Here is a 10,114-nt window from a genome sequence, read left to right as displayed (position 1 = left end):
CCTCCCTCTCCCCCTCCCTCTCCTCTCTTCCTCTCTCCTCCCTCTCCCTCCCTCTCCCTCTCCCCTTCCCTCTCCCCTCCCTCTCTTTCCTCTCCCTCTCCCCTCCCTCTCCCCTCCCCTCTCAACCCTCCCTCCTCCCTCTCTCCCTCTCCCCTTTCCTCTCCTCTTCCTCTCAACCCCTCCCTCTCCCCTCTCCCTCTCTCTCTCTCCCTCCCCCCTCCCCCTCCCTCTCTCCCTCTCTTCCTCTCAACCCTCCCTCTCTCCTCTCCCTCCCTCTCTCCCTCTCCCCCCTCTCCCCTCCCTCTCTCTCCCTCTCTCCCTCTCTCTCTCTCCCTCTCTCCCTCTCCTCTCTCCCTCTCTCCCCTCTCCCTCTGTTTCCATCAATCCTCATCAATCTTTAGCAGAGCGCTGTTATAGTAGACATTCTCTCTAATGTTGTTGAACGCTCGTTTCCCTGGGGTGGGTTGCCATTGGTAACGAGGTAGAATCTGGCTCCAGGTGCAATGCTGCCACCCTCCACAGGTCTCAAACACACACACACACACACACACACACACACACACACACACAGTGTTTTCATAGAGGAATATGACTGAGACTGTAAGAGATGGACAGAGATGGTATTTATGTAAAGTCAGAAGCTCTGGGTGAACTACGACCACAAGTGGTCAGGTGTCCATCCATTAAACACCATCCACCTCCATTATACACCATCCATTATACACCATCCATTATACACCTCCATTATACACCATCCATTATACACCATCCACCTCCATTATACACCATCCATTATACACCATCCACCTCCATTAAACACCATCCACCTCCATTATAAACCATCCACCTCCATTATACACCATCCACCTCCATTATACACCATCCACCACCATTATACACCATCCACCTCCATTATACACCATCCACCTCCATTATACACCATCCACCTCCATTATAAACCATCCACCTCCATTATACACCATCCACCTCCATTATACACCATCCACCTCCATTATACACCATCCATTATACACCATCCACCTCCATTATACACCATCCACCTCCATTATACACCATCCATTATACACCATCCACCTCCATTATACACCATCCACCTCCATTATACACCATCCATTATACACCATCCACCTCCATTATACACCATCTACCTCCATTATACACCATCCATTATACACCATCCACCATCCATTATACACCATCCACCTCCATTATACACCATCCATCTCCATTATACACCATCCATTATACACCATCCACCTCCATTATACACCATCCACCTCCATTATACACCATCCATTATACACCATCCACCACCATTATACACCATCCACCTCCATTATACACCATCCACCACCATTATACACCATCCACCTCCAATATACACCGTCTCCTCCAGTATACACCATCCACCACCATTATACACCATCCATTATACACCATCCACCTCCATTATACATCATCCACCTCTATTATACACCATCCATTATACACCATCCACCTCCATTATACACCATCCATTATACACCATCCACCATCCATTATACACCATCCATTATACACCATCCACCTCCATTATACCATCTACCACCATTATACACCATCCATTATAAACCATCCACCTCCATTATACACCATCCATCTCCATTATACACCATCCACCTCCATTATACACCATCCACCTCCATTATACACCATCCATTATACACCATCCATCTCCATTATACACCATCCATTATACACCATCCACCATCCATTATACACCATCCATTATACACCATCCAAGTCCATTATACACCATCCACCTCCATTATACACCATCCACCTACATTATACACCATCCACCTCCATTATACACCATCCATTATACACCATCCACCTACATTATACACCATCCACCTACATTATACACCATCCACCTCCATTATACACCATCCACCTCCATTATACACCATCCACCTCCATTATACACCATCCACCTCTATTATACACCATCCATTATACACCATCCATCTCCATTATACACCATCCATTATACACCATCCATTATACACCATCCAAGTCCATTATACACCATCCACCTCCATTATACACCATCCATTATACACCATCCACCTCCATTATACACCATCCACCTACATTATACACCATCCACCTCCATTATACACCATCCACCTCCATTATACACCATCCACCACCATTATACACCATCCACCTCCATTATACACCATCTCCTCCATTATACACCATCCATTATACACCATCCACCTCCATTATACACCATCCACCTCCATTATACACCATCCACCTCCATTATACACCATCCACCTCCATTATACAACATCCACCTCCATTATACACCATCCACCACCATTATGTTGTGGTTCTGCCTTATTCCCTCAGTAATGACTCAACACACACATACAGTATACACACACACACACACACACACACATACAGTATACACACGCATACTAGAATGTCCTGACAAGTCACCAGAATGTCCTGACAAGTCACTATAATGTCCTGACAAGTCACTAGAATGTCCTGACAAGTCACCAGAATGTCCTGACAAGTCACTATAATGTCCTGACAAGTCACTAGAATGTCCTGACAAGTCACTAGAATGTTCTGACAAGTCACTATTATGTCCTGACAAGTCACCAGAATGTCCTGACAAGTCACTAGAATGTTCTGACAAGTCACTAGAATGTCCTGACAAGTCACTAGAATGTCCTGACAAGTCAATAGAATGTCCTGACAAGTCACTAGAATGTCCTGACAAGTCACCAGAATGTCCTGACAAGTCAGCAGAATGTCCTGACAGGAAAATAATTACATTTTAGGAAAGACATGGACTTTTTTTCATGTCCTGAATCTGTTTAAATGCTATTTTAGGTTTAAGGGTTAAGGTTAGGTTTAGGTTGAGGGTTAGGGGTTAGGTTTAGGTTTAAGGGTTAAGGTTAGGTTTAGGTTGAGGGTTAGGGGTTAGGTTTAGGTTGAGGGTTAGGGCTTAGGTTTAGGTTGAGGGTTAGGGGTTAGGTTTAGGTTGAGGGTTAGGGCTTAGGTTTAGGTTGAGGGTTAGGGGTAGGTTTAGGTTTAAGGGTTAAGGTTAGGTTTAGGTTTAGGTTTAAGGGTTAAGTTTAGGTTTAAGGGTTAAGGTTAGGTTTAGGTTGAGGGTTAGGTTTAGGTTGAGGGTTAGGGGTTAGGTTGAGGGTTAGGTTTAGGTTGAGGGTTAGGGGTTAGGTTTAGTCAAGGGTTAGGAGTTAGGTTTAGGTTTAGGGTTAGGGGTTAGGTTTAGTCAAGGGTTAGGAGTTAGGTTTAGGTTAGGGGTTAGGATTAGGTTGAGGGTTAGGGTTAGGTTTAGGTTGAGGGTTATGGGTAGGTTTAGGTTTAAGGGTTAAGGTTAGGTTTAAGGGTTAAGGTTAGGTTTAGGTTGAGGGTTAGGGGTTAGGTTTAGGTTGAGGGTTAGGGCTTAGGTTTAGATTGAGGGTTAGGGGTAGGTTTAGGTTTAAGGGTTAAGGTTAGGTTTAGGTTTAAGGGTTAAGGTTAGGTTTAGGTTAGGGGTTAGGTTTAGGTTGAGGGTTAGGGGTTAGGTTTAGGTTGAGGGTTAGGGTTTAGGCTGTGGGTTAGGGGCTAGGTTTAGGTTTAAGGGTTAAGTTAGGGTTACGTTTAGGTTTAAAGGTTAAGGTTAGGTTTAGGTTGAGGGTTAGGGGTTAGGTTTAAGGGTTAAGGTTAGGTTAAGGGTTAAGGTTAGGTTTAGGTTGAGGGTTAGGTTTAGGTTGAGGGTTAGGGGTTAGGTTGAGGGTTAGGTTTAGGTTGAGGGTTAGGGGTTAGGTTTAGTCAAGGGTTAGGAGTTAGGTTTAGGTTGAGGGTTAGGGGTTAGGTTTAGTCAAGGGTTAGGGGTTAGGTTTAGGTTGAGGGTTAGGAGTTAGGTTTAGGTTGAGGGTTATGGGTAGGTTTAGGTTTAAGGGTTAAGGTTAGGTTTAAGGGTTAAGGTTAGGTTTAGGTTAGGGTTTAGGTTGAGGGTTAGGGCTTAGGTTTAGGTTGAGGGTTAGGGGTAGGTTTAGGTTTAAGGGTTAAGGTTAGGTTTAGGTTTAAGGGTTAAGGTTAGGTTTAGGTTGAGGGTTAGGGGTTAGGTTTAGGTTGAGGGTTAGGGGTTAGGTTTAGGTTGAGGGTTAGGGTTTAGGCTGTGGGTTAGGGCTAGGTTTAGGTTTAAGGGTTAAGGTAGGGGTTACGTTTAGCTTTAAGGGTTAAGGTTAGGTTTAGGTTGAGGGTTAGGGGTTAGGTTTAAGGGTTAAGGTTAGGTTAAGGGTTACGGTTAGGTTTAGGTTGAGGGTTAGGTTTAGGTTGAGGGTTAGGGGTTAGGTTGAGGGTTAGGTTTAGGTTGAGGGTTAGGGGTTAGGTTTAGTCAAGGGTTAGGGGTTAGGTTTAGGTTGAGGGTTAGGGTTAGGTTTAGGTTGAGGGTTATGGGTAGGTTTAGGTTTAAGGGTTAAGGTTAGGTTTAAGGGTTAAGGTTAGGTTTAGGTTGAGGGTTAGGGGTTAGGTTTAGGTTGAGGGTTAGGGCTTAGGTTTAGGTTTAGGTTGAGGGTTAGGGGTAGGTTTAGGTTTAAGGGTTAAGGTTAGGTTTAGGTTTAAGGGTTAAGGTTAGGTTTAGGTTGAGGGTTAGGGGTTAGGTTTAGGTTGAGGGTTAGGGGTTAGGTTGAGGGTTAGGGGCTAGGTTTAGGTTTAAGGGTTAAGGTAGGGGTTACGTTTAGGTTTAAGGGTTAAGGTTAGGTTTAGGTTGAGGGTTAGGGGTTAGGTTTAAGGGTTAAGGTTAGGTTAAGGGTTACAGTTAGGTTTAGGTTGAGGGTTAGGTTTAGGTTGAGGGTTAGGGGTTAGGTTGAGGGTTAGGTTTAGGTTGAGGGTTAGGGGTTAGGTTTAGTCAAGGGTTAGGGGTTAGGTTTAGGTTGAGGGTTAGGGGTTAGGTTTAGGTTGAGGGTTATGGGTAGGTTTAGGTTTAAGGGTTAAGGTTAGGTTTAAGGGTTAAGGTTAGGTTTAGGTTGAGGGTTAGGGGTTAGGTTTAGGTTGAGGGTTAGGGCTTAGGTTTAGGTTGAGGGTTAGGGGTAGGTTTAGGTTTAAGGGTTAAGGTTAGGTTTAGGTTTAAGGGTTAAGGTTAGGTTTAGGTTGAGGGTTAGGGGTTAGGTTTAGGTTGAGGGTTAGGGGTTAGGTTTAGGTTGAGGGTTAGGTTTAGGCTGTGGGTTAGGGCTAGGTTTAGGTTTAAGGGTTAAGGTAGGGGTTACGTTTAGGTTTAAGGGTTAAGGTTAGGTTTAGGTTGAGGGTTAGGGGTTAGGTTTAAGGGTTAAGGTTAGGTTAAGGGTTACAGTTAGGTTTAGGTTGAGGGTTAGGTTTAGGTTGAGGGTTAGGGGTTAGGTTGAGGGTTAGGTTTAGGTTGAGGGTTAGGGGTTAGGTTTAGTCAAGGGTTAGGGGTTAGGTTTAGGTTGAGGGTTAGGGGTTAGGTTTAGTCAAGGGTTAGGGGTTAGGTTTAGGTTGAGGGTTAGGGGATAGGTTTAGGTTGAGGGTTAGGGGTTAGATTGAGGGTTAGGTTTAGGTTGAAGGTTATGGGTTAGATTGAGGTTTAGGTTGAGGGTTAGGGGTTAGGTTTAGGATTAAGGGTCAGGTTTACGTTTAGGTTTAAGGGTTAGGTTGAGGGTTAGGTTTAGGTTGATGGATAGGTTAAGGGTTAGGTTGAGGGTTAGGGGTTAGGTTTAGGTTGAGGGTTAGGTTTCGGTTGAGGGTTAGGGTTAGGTTGAGGGTTAGGGGCTGGGTTTAGGTTGAGGGTTAGGGGTTTGTTTTAGGTTGAGGGTTAGGGGTTAGGTTTATGTTGAGGTTTAGGTTGAGGGTTAGGGGTTAGGTTTAGGTTGAGGGTTAGGGGTTAGGTTTAGGTTGAGGGTTAGAGTTAGGGGTTAGGTTTAGGTTGAGGGTTAGGCTTAGGTTTATGTTGAGGGTTAGGGGTTAGGTTTAGGTTGAGGGTTAGGGGTTAGGTTGAGGGTTAGAGTTAGGGGTTAGGTTGAGGGTTAGGGGTTAGGTTTCGGTTTAAGGGTTAGGTTTCGGTTTAAGGGTTAAGGTTAGGTTAAGGGTTAAGGTTAGGTTTAGGTTTGAGGGTTAAGGTTAGGCTTAGGTTGAGGGTTAGGTTTAGGGTTAAGGTTAGGTTTAGGTTGAGGGTTAGGGGTTAGGTTTAGGTTTAAGTTTAGGTTGAGGGTTAGGGGTTAGGGGTTAGGTTTAGGTTTAAGGTTTAAGGGTTAAGTTTAGGTTGAGGGTTAGAGTTAGGGGTTAGGTTGAGGGTTAGGGTTAGGGGTTAGGTTGAGGGTTAGGGTTATGTTTAGGTTGAGGGTTAGGGGTTAGGTTGAGGGTTAGGGGTTAGGTTTCGGTTTAAGGGTTAAGGTTAGGTTAAGGGTTAAGGTTAGGTTTAGTTTGAGGGTTAAGGTTAGGTTGAGGGTTAGGTTTAGGGTTTAGGTTGAGGGTTAGGGGTTAGGTTTAGGTTTAAGGTTTAAGGGTTAAGTTTAGGTTGAGGGTTAGAGTTAGGGGTTAGGTTGAGGGTTAGGGTTAGGGGTTAGGTTGAGGGTTAGGGTTAGGGGTTAGGTTGAGGGTTAGGGTTATGTTTAGGTTGAGGGTTAGGGGTTATGTTGAGGGTTAGGGGTTAGGTTTCGGTTTAGGGTTAGGGTTAGATTTAAGGTTTAAGGGTTAAGTTTAGGTTGAGGGTTAGGTTTAGGTTGAGGGTTAGGGGTTAGGTTGAGGGTTAGGTTTAGGTTGAGGGTTAGGGGTTAGGTTTAGTCAAGGGTTAGGAGTTAGGTTTAGGTTGAGGGTTAGGGGTTAGGTTTAGTCAAGGGTTAGGGGTTAGGTTTAGGTTGAGGGTTAGGAGTTAGGTTTAGGTTGAGGGTTATGGGTAGGTTTAGGTTTAAGGGTTAAGGTTAGGTTTAAGGGTTAAGGTTAGGTTTAGGTTAGGGGTTAGGTTTAGGTTGAGGGTTAGGGCTTAGGTTTAGGTTGAGGGTTAGGGGTAGGTTTAGGTTTAAGGGTTAAGGTTAGGTTTAGGTTTAAGGGTTAAGGTTAGGTTTAGGTTGAGGGTTAGGGGTTAGGTTTAGGTTGAGGGTTAGGGGTTAGGTTTAGGTTGAGGGTTAGGGTTTAGGCTGTGGGTTAGGGGCTAGGTTTAGGTTTAAGGGTTAAGGTAGGGGTTACGTTTAGGTTTAAGGGTTAAGGTTAGGTTTAGGTTGAGGGTTAGGGGTTAGGTTTAAGGGTTAAGGTTAGGTTAAGGGTTACGGTTAGGTTTAGGTTGAGGGTTAGGTTTAGGTTGAGGGTTAGGGGTTAGGTTGAGGGTTAGGTTTAGGTTGAGGGTTAGGGGTAGGTTTAGGTTTAAGGGTTAAGGTTAGGTTTAAGGGTTAAGGTTAGGTTTAGGTTGAGGGTTAGGGGTTAGGTTTAGGTTGAGGGTTAGGGCTTAGGTTTAGGTTTAGGTTGAGGGTTAGGGGTAGGTTTAGGTTTAAGGGTTAAGGTTAGGTTTAGGTTTAAGGGTTAAGGTTAGGTTTAGGTTGAGGGTTAGGGGTTAGGTTTAGGTTGAGGGTTAGGGGTTAGGTTGAGGGTTAGGGGCTAGGTTTAGGTTTAAGGGTTAAGGTAGGGGTTACGTTTAGGTTTAAGGGTTAAGGTTAGGTTTAGGTTGAGGGTTAGGGGTTAGGTTTAAGGGTTAACCAAGGTTAAGGGTTACAGTTAGGTTTAGGTTGAGGGTTAGGTTTAGGTTGAGGGTTAGGGGTTAGGTTGAGGGTTAGGTTTAGGTTGAGGGTTAGGGGTTAGGTTTAGTCAAGGGTTAGGGGTTAGGTTTAGGTTGAGGGTTAGGGGTTAGGTTTAGGTTGAGGGTTATGGGTAGGTTTAGGTTTAAGGGTTAAGGTTAGGTTTAAGGGTTAAGGTTAGGTTTAGGTTGAGGGTTAGGGGTTAGGTTTAGGTTGAGGGTTAGGGCTTAGGTTTAGGTTGAGGGTTAGGGGTAGGTTTAGGTTTAAGGGTTAAGGTTAGGTTTAGGTTTAAGGGTTAAGGTTAGGTTTAGGTTGAGGGTTAGGGGTTAGGTTTAGGTTGAGGGTTAGGGGTTAGGTTTAGGTTGAGGGTTAGGGTTTAGGCTGTGGGTTAGGGGCTAGGTTTAGGTTTAAGGGTTAAGGTAGGGGTTACGTTTAGGTTTAAGGGTTAAGGTTAGGTTTAGGTTGAGGGTTAGGGGTTAGGTTTAAGGGTTAAGGTTAGGTTAAGGGTTACAGTTAGGTTTAGGTTGAGGGTTAGGTTTAGGTTGAGGGTTAGGGGTTAGGTTGAGGGTTAGGTTTAGGTTGAGGGTTAGGGGTTAGGTTTAGTCAAGGGTTAGGGGTTAGGTTTAGGTTGAGGGTTAGGGGTTAGGTTTAGTCAAGGGTTAGGGGTTAGGTTTAGGTTGAGGGTTAGGGGATAGGTTTAGGTTGAGGGTTAGGGGTTAGATTGAGGGTTAGGTTTAGGTTGAGGGTTATGGGTTAGATTGAGGTTTAGGTTGAGGGTTAGGGGTTAGGTTTAGGATTAAGGGTCAGGTTTACGTTTAGGTTTAAGGGTTAGGTTGAGGGTTAGGGTTAGGTTGAGGGTTAGGGGTTAGGTTTAGGTTGAGGGTTAGGTTTCGGTTGAGGGTTAGGGTTAGGTTGAGGGTTAGGGGCTGGGTTTAGGTTGAGGGTTAGGGGGTTTGGTTTAGGTTGAGGGTTAGGGGTTAGGTTTATGTTGAGGTTTAGGTTGAGGGTTAGGGTTAGGTTTAGGTTGAGGGTTAGGGGTTAGGTTTAGGTTGAGGGTTAGAGTTAGGGGTTAGGTTTAGGTTGAGGGTTAGGCGTTAGGTTGAGGGTTAGAGTTAGGGGTTAGGTTGAGGGTTAGGGTTAGGGGTTAGGTTGAGGGTTAGGGTTATGTTTAGGTTGAGGGTTAGGGGTTAGGTTTCGGTTTAAGGGTTAGGTTTCGGTTTAAGGGTTAAGGTTAGGTTAAGGGTTAAGGTTAGGTTTAGGTTTGAGGGTTAAGGTTAGGTTTAGGTTGAGGGTTAGGTTTAGGGTTAAGGTTAGGTTTAGGTTGAGGGTTAGGGGTTAGGTTTAGGTTTAAGTTTAGGTTGAGGGTTAGGGGTTAGGTTTAGGTTTAAGGTTTAAGGGTTAAGTTTAGGTTGAGGGTTAGAGTTAGGGGTTAGGTTGAGGGTTAGGGTTAAGGGTTAGGTTGAGGGTTAGGGTTATGTTTAGGTTGAGGGTTGGGGGTTAGGTTGAGGGTTAGGGGTTAGGTTTCGGTTTAAGGGTTAAGGTTAGGTTAAGGGTTAAGGTTAGGTTTAGTTTGAGGGTTAAGGTTAGGTTGAGGGTTAGGTTTAGGGTTTAGGTTGAGGGTTAGGGGTTAGGTTTAGGTTTAAGGTTTAAGGGTTAAGTTTAGGTTGAGGGTTAGAGTTAGGGGTTAGGTTGAGGGTTAGGGTTAGGGGTTAGGTTGAGGGTTAGGGTTAGGGGTTAGGTTGAGGGTTAGGGTTATGTTTAGGTTGAGGGTTAGGGGTTATGTTGAGGGTTAGGGGTTAGGTTTCGGTTTAGGGTTAGGGTTAGGGGTTAGATTTAAGGTTTAAGGGTTAAGTTTAGGTTGAGGGTTAGGGGTAAATAGGATTTTTTTCTACTCCCAAAATCTGGAAAAATAATGTAAAAAGCTGAGTGTGTGTATAATGTAATGTAATAGAAGTATAGCCTCAGCTGTAAAGCTACTGGTCTGTATCTCATAGCAACACATCACCAACCTGCCTCACACATATCCCTTCTAACAAACACCTTTCACCCTCTCTCTCACACACACACACACGCGCACACACACACACACACACACACAGATTACCACGCTATGGCTAATGTCTAAAAAGCTTATGGAGAATCACTGAGCTGCTTAAAGAGGGGGCTGGTGGGAGAGAGAGAGAAAAGAGAGAGCCCAAGACAGAGACAGTGATAGATAGATTTAGGGGAGGGATGGAGAGGGGGATGGATGGTGAGGGAGGGAGGGAGAGGGGGAGGGAGAAAGAGATTTAGGGAGAGGGATGGAGAAGGGAAGAGAGATTTAGGGAGAGGGATTGCGA

Source organism: Oncorhynchus tshawytscha, unplaced genomic scaffold (assembly GCF_018296145.1).
Source record: "Oncorhynchus tshawytscha isolate Ot180627B unplaced genomic scaffold, Otsh_v2.0 Un_contig_1304_pilon_pilon, whole genome shotgun sequence".
Taxonomy (NCBI): Eukaryota; Metazoa; Chordata; class Actinopteri; order Salmoniformes; family Salmonidae; genus Oncorhynchus; species Oncorhynchus tshawytscha.
This window is presented reverse-complemented; position numbering follows the sequence as displayed.